The 17,245-nt window shown below is 47.8% G+C and overlaps 1 protein-coding gene across 1 annotated transcript in view; it reads left to right on the top strand.

Moving 5' to 3' along the window:
- The first annotated feature begins 3,626 nt into the window (after positions 1 to 3,626).
- Positions 3,627 to 17,245, top strand: part of LOC144768574 (coronin-1A-like) — a 272,005-nt gene continuing 258,386 nt past the window's right edge. Inside the window, exon 1 of the mRNA XM_078652351.1 lies at positions 3,627 to 3,720. The gene's annotated coding sequence lies outside the window, so the exon portion shown is untranslated. The remainder of the gene's footprint in view (positions 3,721 to 17,245) is intronic.

Raw genomic sequence — 17,245 nt, 5'->3', positions numbered from 1 at the left:
AATTCTGGCTCCTACACAGAGCATACTGGACCCCGGCACGCTTAGCAGCGGTCGGGCTCACAGACAACGGCCTATGCTGGAACTGTCAGAAACAGAGAGGTGACCTAGAACATATGATTGTCCAATGCCCCAAAGTTAAAAATTTCTGGGGGAAAGTAACAGATTTCATCCACAATGTAACTGGGTACACTCCAAAACCGGACCTCCTCGGCATAGCAAACGCATTCACAGCGCCAGAGATTCAATCCGCCAACGATAGGAGCCTTATTGACCTGCTCCTCACGGCGGCAACCAAGACAATCCTGTCTAACTGGAAGGATACAGGGAAGGCCACTTTCAAAGTATGGTTCAACTGGGTCACCTTCCTAAGGGGAGCAGACAACATAACGAAAAATCGAACACCACAAATTGGACGCGGCAATGAGATGTGGCTCTCCCTGGACAAATACCTTGCCTCGCAGAAACTGCCGTGAATGCACCATCTGGCCTCACATAGACCCACCCCCCCCCCCGGGGTAACCCGTCTGCAAACTCTCTGGCCATACAAGCCTCTATTTACCGCACTTGGGTCCATCCTTTCTCTCTCTTTTCTTCTTGTCTCCGTCCTACTTACCTCTACACACGATCTCTTCCGACCGTAGGGGGCAATGCATAGGACCTGTATGTAATGACAAGGACCCAAGCAGCCTATGTATAACCAGCACACAAGCGCCGTAACAAGCCTGTATGTATTATTACCGATGCGTATGTTTACATTTACCAATGTTGCCTTCGATCGGCTTACTCTGTACTGTTTTGTAAAAACTTCTTCTAATAAAATCTTTAAAAAAAAAAAAAAAAGGTTTCTCATGCACCCTACTCACTGCCGGCCGACACGTTCCGTGGCCCCAGCGACCCGAGACAGACCTTCCACTGAGTGACTGACAATAAACCCGCGAAGCACGTACACATATCACTGGGTCCGTCCACACCAATAGTACAGAAAATCACAGAGTACGTACTAGTTCAAATAATACAGAAGCAAGTGGCCACCAAAACTGGGATCCAGACAGCGAACCTGCGGTGTGAGGCTGCGCTGTCAGGAGCAGCAGCAGGCAAGGGTGCGCAGATGAGGAGACTGACTGGCAGCAGCGGATTCAGAAACAGAGCATCAATGAAGTGAGACCTACCAGGGCCCCAGAGAGGAGTGTGCGACATCTCTCAGCTCCGCTAGGTTTCTGAGCAGGCAGCTTTAACACTCCGAGGCTGAGGTCGCGAGGGGCGTGTGTGGGAGATAGAAGACCGACGCCAGCCAGTGCACGCTCACACCACCAGGGGTTAGATGCGCTGGGAGGGGGGCCCTTTCCAGCAAGCGTGCAGCACGTACCACACTGTGTCACTGCTGAGCAAAAGAGCAAAGAGAGAGCGCCGATGGGTCCACTGTATGTTAAAGATCAGGCTAAAGAGTACCGAGATGACGCTGCAGATTAACAAGCAGCAGCTGAGATCGCCAGAGACGCAATGCGCGAACAAAAGGAAAGTGAAAGCACGCACTTCGCACATAATACAATGCCGGAAACGCCACAAGCAAAAGAGACGCTGTGCGCGTGCACATCTCCTGTCTGGGCAGGCACAGCAAACAGGAGACAGGGGGAGGTACAAACATGCCTCCCTTCCAATTAAAAGCGTGCATTTTTGAAGCACGCTAATCAGAAGCATGGGTGGAGCTTCCACCCCGCTTCCGAAGCAAAACCGACAACAATAGTCTTGCAAGCGAGCAGTGCATGCGCTGCGTCGCTAGGTGAAACCTAATAACCAGGAGGCTGCCTGGGGGCGCTCGGTGCTCGTCGGGAGCTGGCAGCATGAAGAGGAAGGCCTACTCACTGAGTTAGAGGACCGCGGTGCCTGCAACTGCCGGAGGACACCACAGCCCCTTATGCACTTTCTTTTCTGTCCTACATAGCCTGGGGCATTGCTGGTATTTCGATGCAGGTGGTAAGTAGGGCAAATACAGTCTTCCTGCTCTGCTGGAATTAAGTGTGCAGTGCAGCCTTTTGCCGGTAGCTTGTCTGTGCGCACTGTAACCATGTTCTCTTTTAATTATTTTATGCTAGCCCGGGCCTGGGCCTTCGCATTCAAGATGCTCTGTGTAGCTACGGTACTTGTGGGCCACTGCAGCTGCTCTATACATGTCACTGCAGGTGTGGGTGGATGCCTGGGTGGAAACAGCTGGGGGTGATCCATGCACTTCTTCCCTGTGTGCAGGGTCTCTTGCAGTGCCGCCGCACCGCTCCTGTCTCCCGTCCAGCAAGGTGGGCGTAGAGTTGTGTGCAGGCGTCTTGGAGGCTGGCATTGTTGAGGGGGGCTCATGCATCGGAGACCACTCTGCTGGGAGTAGTGTTTCGCCACCATCCAGATTGTTGCCGTCAGCACAGGCTTAGCTTAATCGCAGCTCTTGCAGCTTTTCAGATGACAGCCCTGTCTCACCTTATGGGGCTGGCGCTGTATGCACTTCTTCACACAGCCGCCACTTCACGCTATCTCCCACAGGCGGGTGGCAGCAGGCGCAGTGAGGTGGTGGAGGCGGATGGTTTCATTCTTCACCCCCTGTTCAGCACACCTAGCCTTCTGCCTGGGTTGAACTACACCGCAGCTCTGATACGGCTGTCACCGTCACAGCACTTCACTCTGGGCAGTGGGCCGGTGGGGTCAGACCCCCTTGTCCCAATTGTAGTGTTGTGGACCCCAGGCCCACATGCTACACAATTAATGCAGACAGAGGCATGCTTAGTGTACTGATAGCTGGCCCAAGGCACGTGCTCCAGGCCCCTTTTTCATTTACAGGGTCACCTGACTGGTGAAGCCTGTGATGGGTGGGTGTTCAGAGTGGGTACAACAGGAAGCTGAACACTAGAACGTGTCCAGCAGGACACTACAGCTACCTTAACTCCTGTTCGTGTTCCTGTCTCCTGCCCTGTCTGTCAGTTCGTCTTTGATCGAATCCTGTTCTTGTTGTGGTTGGTGTCCTAGCATGTTCGTATGTTTCTGTCCTGGTTTGTAGTGCTGTCAATGGGTCTTTACCTGGGCCTGCCCATGTTCTGCCTCTGCCCATGTCTTCTACGTGATTCTGCCAGGATCTGGTCGTAGTGCGATTTCTACTTGTGCTCCCAGTTCCATCCCTCATCCTGTCTCTGGCTCTTTTTTGGGTTCTATCCTGACACAGTCCCTGGCCTTGAGCCTATTGCTGATCCTTTCTCTGACCCTGTTATTGATTCTGTCTGAGATTCTGTCTCTTCTCGTGTCACCAGTGGTATGTTCCAGTCCTTGACAGAATCCAAGATTGCGCCTCGAGCCCTCGGCCCGTCCAGGGTTCCTTCAACAATGACTCCCCAATTGCTTATGTTCCCGTTAGAAATAAGGAGCCCTGTGACTGGCCCTATTCCTGGCTTGTCCAGACGTCTATCTGGGGGTAAGGGGCTGGGCTTGCACCTTTTCTGTTCCTCTTCGTGGCTCTGCCCTTGCGCCTCGTCTCTTGCCTTGCTCAGAATGATGCGTGCCTATTGATAGGGGTCGCTCTCGGTAAACCCGCCTCGTCGTTTTAGCCCCGCCTCTCTGCGTGCAGTGGGCGTTCCTCGTCTGAGGCCATCCCCAGGCAGGCGCTGTCTCTCTTAAAGACGCCGCCCGCCCGCTTCATTCATTGTGCAGCTGCAGGAGGGACCGAGAGAGACCGGGGGATACCAGGTGAGGGGAGGGGCAGAGGATGGAGGAATGGGGAGACAGTGAAGGCTGACCAGATAAGGGAGAAAGGGTATAGAGGTAATGCAGAGACATGGTATGGTTCTGAGAAATTATGAGGGGAGATACGGGTGAGGGAGGCAGGCATAAGCAGGCTAGGGATGGACGAGAGTAGGAAGGGTGGGTTGGGAGGGAGGAGGGATAGAGAGAACAGCACGGGATGAACAGAAAAAGATGGGACGGGTAGAAGAGGAAGGTGCAATTGAGGGAAGAGGGAGAGATTGTTGCCCTAATGGAGAGAGTGGTTAGAAGAAGACATGGAAGGCAAGAAAGAGTTGATGGGGATGGGTGGAAAAGAAAAGGGTGATACGGTGAATAAATGAGGTAGAGTGGCGGGGTGACAGAGGGATGGAGAAGGGAGGAAGGTAAAGGGAGTGGAAAGAGTGATAGGAAGAGAGAGGCAGGGATGGATATGCATGGGTAGTGGAGCGGGTGAAGTCGCGGGCGTGGGGGTTTTCATGATCCATCGAAATAACAGAGATGGGTAAAGGATAGTGACAGAGAGGGTAGGTTTCACAGTTCAGCAGATAGTGACGGCTGGGGTGCAGGAACTTCCTGAGAGAGGGAGAGGAGAGTGTCGAAGCCGGAGAGGATGTGGCGTTTTGGGGGGTGTGGCAGTGTTTGAGGTGCCCCCAGCGTGAGGCGCCCTCAGTTGCAGGTGGTGAGGGGCCCAACATATGTGTCAAAGGGCTCGCCGTGACAGTGCATGGGAGACCTTGGTCTGCGCGTGTGCGCTTAAAGAGTCTTCCTAGTAGCATCAGCCCCTGTGCGACGACCCCAGATCAAGGCTAGCTCCCACAGAGAGGTGCCTCAGATGGAGCCGAAGGGGTCTCAGTCCGCTGACGCTGATCATTGTAAGACTGTCTAAGAATCCGCTAGGTGCACTTAGCGTTATTGTACGGGCACATTCTGAAAGCGTACGTGCGCGCGCGCAGGATGCAGTGGCATAATGGGAAGGTTAGTGGTTTATAGACCTGGGCACGGCGGATAAGCTGTTTCCCATCGCAAGTAAAACAAACAAAAAAAATGCCACACCCCTGGCCCTCTCCAGACTGAAGCATGTACCGGATGGTAATGAATGTGCACGTGAGGCGAGCGAGTCCAGCTCTCGTTTGGTTGCTTTCCCGAATGAATCTTGACAACAATCCCATCAATTGGTGCCTTTTATGCACTGTACTTAACGAATTTGTCCGTCCTCCCTTCCACGTCTCTCACCCATCCATTCATCATTCTCTCCAACCAAACTTTCAGCCTTGGTCCATCCTTCTGTCCATTCACCCTTCCATCTGTCTCCCCTTCCATCTGTACATGCTCTCGTGTTTCTCTCCATCCATTCCTGATCCGTCTCTCCATCCATCCTTCTTCCACCCTCCCCTTTCCATCTTCCCCCTCACTCCAAAGCTTTAACATGATTGCTGTTCTCTTCCAATGCTTTTTATGAGATTTTGTTCGGACACCAGTGGAATCATGTTTTAAAAAGTTTTATGCTACATATACTGACTCCCCACCTTATGCTGCCAATGTGGGGTTCTTAATGCACCTGGAGTTTGAATTATGGTGTTGTGTTTATACGAACAAAACTCCAATATGAGAACCGACTGACATGACATGCGCATCACTGGCACATTTAGCTAGTGTTTCACATCGCAGGAAGCAAGTCTTTCGAAATGGTTCCTTTCTTCCTTCTCCTTTTTGTGAACTGGAGAGAAGTCGTGGTAAACATCAGGTGCAGGGACTGTATTAGCCAAGAAACTAGGGAGTGGGTGTAACGATTTTAAAAGCAATCTATGAGCTTGGGCCCCACCAAGACCAGTCCTTCCGTTGATAACTCTACACACAGGCAGAGCGGTGAAGTGGCCCACATGGAAATAGGGAATTGCTGAGAGGTCTATACCACTGAACGGATCTTGAGCTCAGACACAGGTCCGGTTAATGGCAGATATGTGCCTGGCAGTGGCATGACCCATCCATACTTTCAGATGCACATGCCAACAATCCAGTACGCTCAATGGCACAGGTTGATACAGGGTGGGTCTGAAATATCTGCCAGAAGGTTAACTGGAGTCTCCCTTGCGTTTGATGTTATGCTCACCTTTGTGCAATGTATCTCAGACCTTAGTTGGGCCCAGTCTTTTCAACACTGCCAATGGTCATCAAATCAGATATGCTATGCTCAATCAGGTTGGGAGACCTCTTGCTTAAAATTGTTTTCGTTGGTACTTCCAAACCTGTTTTAAACTTCATTTAGGTTACACACCTCCACTCACTCATCTACAAGGGTTAGGCCCCTCACACACATGGCACCAAATGGCAATTTGGAAGAAAAGAGCCCCTCATAGGGAGCCCCTCAGGTACTGCAGCGCCGACCTGACAAGGAGCAGCCCTATGATGAAGCATGACACCAGCCGGGTGTGTGAGGGCCCCAAATTCTAAGAGGAGGAATCCCCATCTTCCTACTTCTCATGACCACGCAAAACCGGTTCCCCTAGTTTTCCCCTGTCTCGGAATTAGGAACAGCATACTTTGTGCATCTTTACTAAGTTTGGGCACGTATGCTGGACCTGTCCAAAAAGCCCAGAGGCCCTCCTTTGTGATTGGATAAGTGGATGTACTGTTATTTTGCATGATTGCTTGTGTGGTGGGCAGCAGTGATTTTCATTGTAAATTACAGCACCAACTTTTCAGAGTGTGGTCCATCAAATGGTTGGGATTGAACACTGTGTAAATATGGCAATGCACAGTTTTTTTCACCATTCGTTCAAAGTGGCGCTGTAGATTTTATTGTACCTTGTGCTGGTTTTATTAAACTGGGTCTTTGACTATAGAACACCTGTGGAAGCCCAAATGCAAATGTAATTTTAGCTTACACATACGAATGTATGATGTTACAACACATACATTTACAATGCATGCCTTTACAATGCAATTTTTACATCGCAACATCCTTTACAACGCATTCTTTTACATCGCATGCCAACACATCACATTTTCAGAAACTACCTTTACAATGCATTCCATTACATCACATTCTACCTTTACAACACATACCATTACAATGCATACGGTTACATTGCATTTAAGGTAAATGTTAGATAGTATAGGGGTAATAATTACTATTCTAACTCCAGTGAGTGCAACAGTAGGGTAAGTGTTGGATAGTGTAAGGGTAAACATTACTATTCTAACTCCAGTGAGTGCAACACTAGGGTAAGTGTTGGATAGTGTAAGGGTAAACATTACTATTCTAACTCCAGTGAGTGCAACAGTAGGGTAAGTGTTGGATAGTGTAAGGGTACTATGCGTTGTGATGGTATCCGTTGTAATTTCTTGCAATGTAATGCCTGCGTTGTAGTGATATGCGATGTAATGGCTGCATTGTAATGACATGCTATGTAAAGGATGTTGCAATGTAATGACAGCTATGTAAAGGTAGTGCGATGTAATGACTGCGTTGTGAAGGTTGTTTCCCTACACATCTATAAGGCTTGATTCAGTGACAATTTACATTTCGTATTCACAGAATGCGATATTGTGAATGTTCCAGAGTAGAGATGTTCAGAAAAAGGCATACATACTCACAAACTTGTGATTTCATGGGTATTCACAAACGATTTCTCGGCCATTCTCACTGTAGCAATGATTAGAGTTTTTTGCTTGTCAAAAGAGGGAATAATTCATTTCTAGGGTGGGACTGTGCAGGACACCCCTTTCCTTTGCCACCCCGCCAACAATAAAAAAGAAAACATGCCAGGCAACATCTTTCTCCACAGGAAGAAAAAAGGTAGCAAGTGCACATGCTTTGTTTGGTAGGCAGATTACCTAGTGTAAGTTACATAGGGGAACCCTTACTCTTCGAAGTTACACTTTCCAAAGGTACCTAACCGAGGTACAGAGGGTTACACATTTTGGGATCTTAAGGGTCCTGAGGAATGCTGGTGTGACCAACACTGTGGACATGTAGCAAACGGCAGACAAATATCGACAAATTGGCGGTAAGGAGGGATGAAGGAACTCTTAATCTTCTCTTATCACCACCATCCTTTATGTTTTTACACCAAGGGGGGGGGAGGAATAAATGGTCGTAAGGGGACACCTTTGAACTATTTTAAACTTCACTGCACTTTTCTTTCGGTGATCCCAAAATGTTATGTTTGTTTTGTCTTCTCCTCCCTTTGCTCCGCCCCAAGCGTTAGCCTGCGCAGGGGCGTACTGAAGCAAGCCCAATGATCAAGCATATTACGAATATGTGAGTGAGAGCAGTAGTTTTTCACAAAGCACGTGCGAGTCTTGGAATACACCTTCCCTACTCCTCCGTGTGTGTGAAACTTATGTGCAAGGGGAGGCTGGAGTAGTGGAACTTTGCCTCTCCCCCTTCAGAGTATGTGTGATTATTAAACATCTCCCAGCAACACATATGTTAAAATATATAGACCATCAGCACTTATTTTTTTGTACAGGATTCCAAAACCAGGGCCAATTTAGTACATAACACTTTTCCTTATAGTAATGGCTTTCAGAGTAAAAAGGGCAACATTAAAACACACTAGATGGTATTTAATGCAAGCAAGAATTTAAGTTCAACTTTGGGGATCAATGTTCTAAGAAGCAAATAAAGGTTTAAGAAAAAAAAGGCCTATAATTCAAATATAGGTTACAAAATAACAAAGTGCATCATACTTTGATACTCAGGCCATCGCAGGGGCAAGGGGTCGTTTCAGGAGGGCGGGATCTCATGATAGGAAAAGCCACCAGATGGTGCACAATCGTAAATCTGAATCTTGTAGTCAGAAAAGTGTGCTGTATGTTGGTGACACATGATAAATAACTTAAACGTCCCACCTCAGGAGTAGGTGATATGAAGAAAACCACAGTCAGTTTCAATATTTCATTGCCAATATGCCTATCGGATCTATACTGCATATAGATTATTTTATATGATTCTTAGTAGGTGATAATATCTGGGTAGGATCAGCCCAAACTGACATTTTAAACAAGGTGCTAAAAGAGGAATTAATGTAAGCTAGCCAAGGAATACACAAGGTGTTATCCAAGGTTAGACAATCAAGGATGATTGATTTGGTAAAACAGTTTCTTCTTTTGCCCATATAGAAAGCTAGAGCAGCAAATGTCTTACCATAAGTAGGTCCTCCGGGTGGTGTAAACCGACGTCTCAGTGAGCAATCACAGTTGAAGCGGAAGGAGGTAAACAAAGTAGACGTCTTAGAAAACTATTTTCCTTAACATGCAAAGATCTTCTAATGATATATCACCATAGACCAGCCCCATAGGAGGCAGGAGCTACCACACTGGCCCTATAAATCCCTACCATTTCTCTAATTGGTCAGCTACACAATTTTGCCGATAGCTTAAAATTCCCATAGGAATTTCTACTCATTTTCACTTTAGCGTTTAATATCTGTTGTGCCCAGGACCCATTGCTCGAAAATAGGACGCCAAAATACCAGTAAGAGTATACATTAACAATTGGGGTATAATCTAGAAAGAACAATCTAAATGTTTTTGGTTTATTCCCACAAATCATAGTCATGGTTTTGGATTTATTGATCTACTTTTTGTTAGATGACATAAACTCCCCAAAAACACTCATCAGTTTCTGTAGATCATCCAGGGTCCTGGATAGCAAAACAGCGTTGTCTGCATATAACAACACTGGTATAGAGCGCCCGGCGGCACAGGGAGCATCGGCTTCCACAGACTGCAAAACATTATCCACCCCATTGATAAACAGTGAGAACAATAAAGGGGCTAAGACACAGCCATGTCGAATACCTCTCCCTACTTTAAAAGTGGACGTACATTCTCCATGTATGCTAAATCAAATGTTAATAGTTAAATTCTCGTCTACTTTTAAGCGCTGGGATGCCTCAGGGTAACCATGCGCTATAGAAATGTGTAATCATTCATAAGCATGCCAGGAAACCTATAATTGTCCTGGGGGCACCACAAGTAAGCAGCAATGACCAAAGAATAGTATGAGCTATTAAGTCAACTGCACTGCTTAGATCTGAAAAACAGAAATACAGGGTCCCTGGTTTCGCTATGGTGTATTTCCTGATCAGCAGATCCAAGTAAGTGCATCGCTCGATGGCCCCTAACTTTGGTTTTAGAAAGGGCTTAGGGCCCCTAAGCCCTTTCTAAAACCAAACTGAGTCAGTGATAAAATGGAGTGATCCTGAACCCATTCCTCTAGCCTCTTCAGTAGGATCCTACTCATCACTTTCACAGAGGAATCTCAAGAGCGAGATGGGACAATGATTCTTTGGGTCTGCTTTGTTGCCCTTTTTGGGTTTCGCCTGCCGAAAGGCTGCGCTCTGCGCAGCTTTTCAGCGCAGGTGAAATCCTATGTCGACACTAAGCACTTCGGGAACGTCCCCCGGCTCTCATTGGCTAGCTCCATAAATGGAGGCTAGCCATTGAGTGCCGGATCTGTCCGTCAAGGCCGGACCAGATTCGGGGGCGTTCCCGACATTTTTTCCCTGGGCGGAGTTACGTTTTTTCCCGTTCCCTCCCCTTTCCCGCCGTCCGTGTCCTCTCCCGCCCCCCTCCCGCCGTCCGTGTCCTCTCCCGCCCCCCTCCCGCCGTCCGTGTTCTCTCCCGCCCCCCTCCCGCCGTCCGTGTTCTCTCCCGCACCCGAATCTGGTCCGGCATTGAGCCGGCACCCGCCTTCCTGCTCCGGCCGTCTTCTGCGTCTCTCCTCCCCCTTTCCCGCCCCCTCCCGCTTGTTTCCTGATGGCGGCACCGGCCGAAGATGGAGGCGTCCTTTCCCTTGCCGCAGAGCTCAGGGGCGCAGCCTGAGATCGCTCTGCTCTGGCAGGGACAGTGAGTGGCGGCCGCCTCCTGTTTACACCATGAAGCGGCCACGGCCGAAAGAGACGGCGGAGCCAACGACCGCGAAAGAGACGGCGGAGCCAACGACCGCACACAGCCTTGCTGCCAGACGGAGCAGAACAGGCCGAGAGATACGACATGGCACAGAACATGAAGAAGGTAACGTCCCCAGCACTTGTTTACTCGATGACGGGCAGGTGTGGTCGTGCATCTATTACCCTGTTTGTCTGAACCCATAGTCACCCCGCTTCGGTGCCACCCCAGTGGCTGCACCGGGGTGCGCCACCCATCGCCACCAACCCCGCCCTCGTGTGATTGGGATCGGATTAATCAGGCCGCGCGATCGATGGCTCTGTTCCGCCCTCCGTGCGCCTCGTGTCTGCAGCCTGTGGGCGCTACGTGCGTCCGGCTGACACTAAGCGGCACTGACATCTCCTCCCCGGCCCCGGCTAATGAGAGGTAATGGATCGGCCTGCTAATAAAATGGCCTCTCCTGACAGCCGGGAGGAGGCCTCGAGCAGGCCGCGCCAGAACAGCAGAGCAGGGATTTAATTAGAGGAAGGAAGGGGACGGAGGGCCTACGACTGCAGGGTGGGGCCGAGTCTTCCGGGAAGCAGGGCCTGGGGGGCTTTCAAGGGTAGGGGGTCGCTGCCATTACTGGCGTGGGTGATGACCGAGTTACTTGGATAGATGAGTTCAGTCAGTGTTATTGTTGCATGTCGTGTGTAGCGCCCTTTTACAGGTCGGAGGGATACTAGCCTTGGTCGATTGATTATCGATCGGGCCATGAATTCTTCTTTTCAAGTGCGGGTGTTTGATGCTGGAAGGAGTCGATGATGTTTGGGAGTCCACCATTTTGCCTATGGTGTGCGCAAGTGCTTTCAATGGGAAAGAAGAAGTGCAGGTACCCTATACCAGAGGGCCTATTTACTTCTGATAAGTGCCGGCACTCTCCACTTACAAGCATTGCACATCTGCTGAGAAGTGAAAGGTACTCCCTCTCAGTATCATTACTTGCCTTATTGAAGTGCTGGCCCTGATTAATAGGCATTGTAGTTTGTAATTTGTCCAGCTCATGAGTGAAGTTGCAAGGAATGCCGAGAGCTGTTTTACACAGCGGCGACCATGCGCTTGCTTATATGCAGTGGCAATAGGATAGCATGTTGTACTCCAGTGTTTTAATATCTGTTGACCAAATGCCTCCTGCATTAACCTAAGCAGTCGCCGGTTTGTCTTGTAGGTGTAGTCCTTAATGGGTAGTAGAGTAACTGTCATTTCTCGGTTACCACTCTTCCACAATGTAAGCGAGATTCATTCCAGGTGGAGGTGATCAGGTTGGTAGTGAAGGCGAAGCCGAGAAGCTGTCGTCTCTTACGCCAACACTCAGTTGAGGTCATGTACGGAGTCCATCTGGAAAATTTGTGTGTTGAGAGCCTGAGATATTGGATTCCAGCTGACGTGTCCCTTGGGCGGTTATCTTTTGTGTGCCCTCCCCATCCAGTAGGCCTGGGATTTACCAGACTAGTGAGTAGCAGACTGTGGAGACCGTGTCGGTAAGGTCAGATGTTCTGCTCCTAACCCAGCGTTAGAATCACCTAGTTCTGTAGTCCATGCTTGGTAATAACGACTGTTCATGACGTACGGTGGTTTGTAAGTTCCTTTGAAATAGTTTATTTTTGTGCTGGTGAATTAGAGGAGGTATAGGAGATTGGGCACATCATTGCTATAGGTAGCAACGGGAAAAAGAGGTTTTTAATGTGTCGGGTGATCAGCGTTCCACATGCCATACAGAATTGAATGTTATATCAGTAGTTCTTAACCCTTTGACTTCTGTGGACCTCCCCTTAATCGTTACTGTAATCCAGGGACTCTCACTGAATCATTATTGGAATCCGCTGACCCCACTGAGCCACTATTGGAATCCGGGCACCCCCACTAAACCATTATTGGAATTCATGGACCCCCAATGATTCATTGTTGGAATCCGGGGACCCCCACTGATTCATTGATTGAATCTAGGCCTACAGTCAAAGCACTTTCGATGATTTTATTTGAATTGCAAAGCAAATACACACAAAAACAGGAACAAGCATTCATCAAATAAATCTAAAAATGATGAAATATTTTATTCAGTTAACAAATTAGTATTAATGTAATTTTATTGGGAAGTTTGGAGCTTTCTGAATCCAGTTGAGACTCTTGTTATCCATACTATAGTGTTTGATGCACTTGTACTGCTCCCACCAATCAATCTGAGGATACCTAGTTCATTTTCAGTCTACAATTTCAAGTTTCTTCAATTTTACGGAACGTTGCAAAATGTTCAATTTTACTTTTTGCTTTTCTATTTACATGCATGTTATTAATCAGTTAATATTACTTCATTTTCTAAGCAGTCGTGGCACCTGTGAGTAGGCATTGCAGACCCTCAGGGGTCCCCAGACCATAGATTACCTCAGACCATAGGTTAGAAACAACTACTATAGTTGATTGTAACATAAATGATCTTTTCCCAAGCATAGTTTTTGCATTTAGATCAGATTTTTCTTCCGAAGGAGATCTGACAGCAGGAAGCCAATGTGGTGTCTTGGGACCAGTCAGTCAGTCAGTCAGAATATCTTTATTCGACTTTTACAAGTCATGCAAAGAATCGAACACAAAAACATCACACATAAAATACATCCATAAAAAGCAGCAGACAAGCTGCACATTAAGAAAGACTATCTACATATATAAAATATTTACATTTCATGTCAAATAAAAAAACATATTTTTTTAAAAACAAGTTCATTTAAGGCGAGGTTAGGCCAGCAGCTTTCGCCCTGGCCGCGGCCACCAAAAAATTAGCAGTACAGAAAGAGATGCGAGGATTTAACAAAAGTTGTAAAAAGAGCAGTGCCGGGCGCACCTGTATGAAGCCAGCTTCTTTCAGGATTGGCAACAAATATTTTTTCCTCTGCTCATGATACAAACTACAAAACATAACAAAGTGCATCGTATCCTGTACTGAGAAATGATCGCAGCGACATGGGGAAGCTAAGTCTGGTTTCTGCCAGCTAAAAAGGGAACCTAGACAAGAATGTAATAGGTTAAATCTAAGCTTAGTTAGTAAAAACCTATGGTAAGGGAAGGTAACAAAGCTAAGGTAAGGTGCGAGCGAGGGTGTACTAACCAGAAGACTATGAGCCCTTACTGCTGGTTTCAGCAATTCGTGGGCCTCACGACGCGCTTCCTTCCTTTCCTTAAAAGACTTTTTTATAAGGTCTAAGTCCTCAGCCTTAATTTTCTCTGGCGATAGAAAAAGTTCGGGGCGACCTAGTTCTAAAAAAGATTTAGCTATGTACGCCAACCAGGGAATACTGCTATGTTTATCAAGTGCTAGGACATCATAAAGAATTCTGTGATTAAGAGTCAGGTCTTCGTTCAGCCACATTTTCAACCACAATGTCAGGGGGGCTAGGCTCAGTATATCTGCCAAATAGGGTAGGCCCACCTCTTTATGGATAGAATAGGTTGGGGTTGACTGCGGTACAGAGAGCAGAGATCTGATAAATCTATTTTCTGCCCTCTGAATAGGGTCAAGGTTTACATACCCCCACAAAGGTGACCCGTATGATGCAATAGCAACGGGCTTGCTCTTATAAATTTTTAAGAGAGCTTCCATGGGCCTGGCCCCTAACTTTCCAGCGAAACCCAGGAGCGCTGAGGAAGATCTGCTAACAGCCAACCTCTTTGCACTTATCTGTGGGCCCCACGAACCTTTCTGATCAAACAGAACCCCCAAATAGGGGAATGTGGCCACCATAGAGACAGGAACCCCTCTGCAAAAGAATGATTTATGTGTTTTTTTAGTGCACCCGCGCCCCAATACCATCGTATGTGACTTGGTGGCGTTGACTTTAAGATCCAAATTCTCCATATAGGAGCCGAAGGCATCCAAAAGGAGCTGAAGGCCAACGCCAGTGCGTGCGATTAACACGGCATCGTCCGCGTACAGGAGTGCCGGGATTGCGGAGCCTCCTGCACGCGGGACGTCCGCTCCCAGGCGCTGCAGATGTTCTCCCAAGCCATTAATATAGATGGTGAAAAGCAAGGGGGCCAAGATACATCCTTGCCGTACCCCCTTTAAAGATTTAAACAATGGGGTGCATCTGCCTTGGTTTGACACTCTAACCGCTGCGAAAAGCTCCTGATGCATAGACGCCATAAAACCAACCAAGGCTTCATCAATACCCATTTCCACCAAAATCGACCACAGTTTTGACCTATTGACCAGGTCGAAGGCCGAGGAGAGGTCCATAAAGGCAAGGAACACAGAACCCTCCTTGGCCACAGTGTATTTGGAAATGAGTAGATGCAAGTTGATACATTGTTCAATGGTCCCTTTTCTCTCTCTGAAACCATATTGCAATTCGGACAGCCCACCACAACCCTCGACATTCTCCCTCAATCTGGATAACAGTACTCTGCCCAAGATTTTGATGGTTGAATCCAGGAGGGATATAGGTCTATAACATGCGGGATCATCCCGCTGGCCTTTATTTTTGAAGATGGGTACAATTGTGGATATGGCCCACGAGGCGGGGGCTTGATTGCCTCTCGCGGCATTAAACACATTTGTCAAAACCTCCGCCCACAGGTTTGGAGAGTACATGAAGAAGTCAGCAGGGACTCCGTCAGGGCCTGGAGCCTTGTGTTTTGTGGTTGACAAGAGGGCCTTTTTCACTTCTTCAGGGTTAAAGATGATGGATTGTGCCTTGATGCTGGGCATTGGGGCCACATTGTTTCCTTCATCCGCGCCCCCATATACATTTTTAAAATGAGACAACCATTTATCATCAGTGATTACGCAGTCCATGGGTGCGTTTTTGTCGTCAGAGAAAAAAGGTTGTTTAATGATCTCCCAAAATCTCCTGCTGTCCTTCAGCACTGCCGCTGGAGGAGATTATCCCAGGCCTCACGTTTGATAGTATCCTTACGATTCTTTATGGCTGACTTGTATTTTTTCCTTAGTCTGGAAATATCATCTTTAGCCCTAGGCACTTTTTTTAAGGCTACCAACAATTCTCTGTGGGCAGTTGAACATGCGGAGTCAAACCAGCGTTTAGATCCTGTGGTTCCCTTATGGTTCCCTTAATGGGTTTTTCCAAGAGGTCCTTTGACACCTGGGCGCATATTGTCTCAAATGCTGCGATTATTTCTTTCCCTTGGGCACCTGGTTTTTTACAGCGTTCAACCTTGTCTTTAATTTTTGGGAAGTTTAGCGCGTAAAAGTTTTCCGGGATCACTTTGGCCCATTTCACACGTCTGTCATTATCAGTGGCCCTCAGAGGTTGTGCGGATTTTGCTATGATTGGGGATACCCCCATCAGGGCTCCCCAGGCCACTTCAAGTAATACGGGGTTATGGTCGCTATGATGGCTTAATACTGTACGATAATCCTTGGACCGTCCTAAGATGCCTTGTGAGACAAATATATAGTCAATCACTGTACCATGCTGAGTACCAAAAAAGGTTGGCATTCTTAGACCCCCATCAGGTTCGTACAGATCATAATTAGCAAGCAGTTCTTCTAGCTCCTGCCCCTCTGCAGAGTGTTCAAAGTGAGGGCCCTTTAGGTCAACGTCATCCACCTCGCTGGCACCCCCTCCCTTACATTCTAGGTTACATAAGTGAATATTAAAATCGCCTAATAAAATTAATTCAGAAGCGAACTCGATATTCTGAGATACTGAATATAAAAAGCTATCTAGGTTAGCGATATTGCGCCCTCTATAGTCGCTATTCCCAGAATTATAAAAATTAACATATAGGGTCCTACTGGTGTTATTAATCACCCTTTCGACCATTAGGATGTTATCAGAGTCAGTACTAATCTGCCTGTAACTACCTATCAGGTCTAAAGAAAATAGAATAACCAAGCCGCCTTTGGCTCTACCCGCTCTGCTGGCTACTGCAGGTTTTGTAAAACTAGTGAACCCATCCCACCAGAGGTTGGCGGATGTGTCCCAAGTTTCTTGCAGGGCAATGATATGATTCTTTAAAATAAAGCTCAACCAATCGTTGTCCTGGCGTTTCGTATTTAGGCCTGCAATGTTCCAGCTTATGATTTTACAGGAATCGGTGGGTGGCCTGGCTTCCCTGGCCCCCTCCCCCACCCCTTCTAATATATGTGGCGTTGGAGATCCCTCTTTGACTACCCCTTGAAGGGGGCTTTGTATATCTACGCTAATTTGAGTTGGAGCATCTAAATCTCCTCCCTCAATAAGTCAGTCGCAAGTGTTTAGATCTGATAGAGGGCCATACCTGTTTCTGGTACCAAAACCCCACCCAAGCGGGGTAGCTGTGTGGCCCTGGCCAAGCGCTGGCATATTCCATATGGGTTGTGGTATGGTTGGGCGTAACCTAAACTGGTCATTATTCATCGGGAAGATAAACCTGTCCCCCTGGCCACGAAAATTACCACCCTGATGATTATTACCCCAGCTAGCCATGCTTGGTTCAAGTAGCATGGTGGGCCTGGTGTATTGCTCATTCAAGTAATTCAATCTGCCTAGGTCTGGGTTAGTTATAGGTTGAAGGTGGCCATTAGGATGTCGAGGTCTAGTATCCCCTCCCCAGC

The sequence above is a fragment of the Lissotriton helveticus genome, chromosome 7, assembly GCF_964261635.1.
Source record: "Lissotriton helveticus chromosome 7, aLisHel1.1, whole genome shotgun sequence".
Taxonomy (NCBI): domain Eukaryota; kingdom Metazoa; phylum Chordata; class Amphibia; order Caudata; family Salamandridae; genus Lissotriton; species Lissotriton helveticus.
The sequence above is the reverse complement of the archived record's forward strand: the minus strand, read 5'-3'. Positions and strand labels throughout refer to the sequence as shown.